The sequence below is a fragment of the Octopus bimaculoides genome, chromosome 5 (assembly GCF_001194135.2).
Source record: "Octopus bimaculoides isolate UCB-OBI-ISO-001 chromosome 5, ASM119413v2, whole genome shotgun sequence".
In the NCBI taxonomy this organism is placed as follows: domain Eukaryota; kingdom Metazoa; phylum Mollusca; class Cephalopoda; order Octopoda; family Octopodidae; genus Octopus; species Octopus bimaculoides.
In genome coordinates, this window is record NC_068985.1 from 4,211,289 (window position 1) to 4,212,525 (window position 1,237).

General features: G+C 46.0%; 1 protein-coding gene across 1 annotated transcript in view; it reads right to left on the reverse strand.

The window, feature by feature from the left end:
• The window catches only part of LOC106867823 (zinc finger and BTB domain-containing protein 4), a 362,883-nt gene extending 361,894 nt beyond the window's left edge, over positions 1–989 (reverse strand). Inside the window, exon 1 of the mRNA XM_014912847.2 lies at positions 111–989. The gene's annotated coding sequence lies outside the window, so the exon portion shown is untranslated. The remainder of the gene's footprint in view (positions 1–110) is intronic.
• Between the last annotated feature and the right edge of the window lie 248 nt (positions 990–1,237).

Below are 1,237 nucleotides of genomic sequence, written 5' to 3' on the forward strand. Positions count from 1 at the left end.
GCACGAAACACTTGCCATAGTAGTAAGATTTAAAAATAGGGAGCAGAGAAGACAATAAAGAAAGGAAGAAGTTGGATTTCATGCGGAAAACGGATGAAGGTTAAACCTACCTTAGCTTTGCCTGTCATGAAATATTGGGGCTGAAGTGGTCAGCGATGCGAACAGCGGTTATAAACACGGTCCATTGTAAAATGCCAAGACGCGAGCATTACACGTGCTCATCACCATCGTAGTCATCATCATCATCGTCGTCATCATAAGCATCATCGTAGTCGCATTTCGTCTGGTAAACGTCGTCGTCGCGGCCGTGGCGTTGGTCGTCGTCGTCGTCGTGGTGGTGGTGGAAGCCGGCGTCATCGTCGCTGTCATCATTGTCCTTAAGTTAAGAACGACATCAACACCACCAGCAGCCACAACAAGAGCAACAGCAACAACAACAACAACAACGACGACGACGACAAGCAAACGTAGAAAACAAACTAACAATTCATTGGGAACCTCCTGCTGCTGCTGTTGTTGTTGTAGCTGTTCTTGTTGATGTTATTGATGATGATGTTATTGATGATGTTGATGATGATGATGATGATGATGATGATGATGATGATGATGGTAAATCCGATGCCGGAGCTTAAAGGTGTCCAAGAGAGAAATATATTTGCAATATATATATATATTATATATATAAGTATGTATGTGTATATATACGTATATGTATATATGTGTGTGTGTGTGTATGTACACAACACAGATGGAGAAAGAGAGAGGAAGAGAAAGAGAGAGAGAGAGAGAGAGAGAGAGAGAGAGCACGATGCAGAAATACAACTTCGGTGGATGTCACAGACTCGCGAAATAACAACACAAGCAACAGCAGCAGCAGCGGTAGCAGCAGCGGTAGCAGAAGTAGTAGTAGTAGTAGTAGTAGTAGTAGTAGTAGTAGTAGTAGTAGTAGATGGTGCAGTATCAACACGAGCGCAAGCAAGGGCAGCGCTGTGTGTGGCAGCGGCGGCTGCTGGAGCCACCTTGCAATCGTATCAACAGCAAAACAAAACAAAAAAAAGAACAAAAACCCCACTCTGCTGGTTTTGGCGGCGACGGCGACGGCGACGGCGAGCAGCAGCAGCAGCAGCAGCAGCAGTAGTGGTGGTGGTGGTGGTGGTAGTAGTAGAAGGGAGAGTGTCAGACACGCTAGGAAGAGTAAGAGAAGCGGAGTGCTTCTCGGAACAGAGCGCGTGTGTGT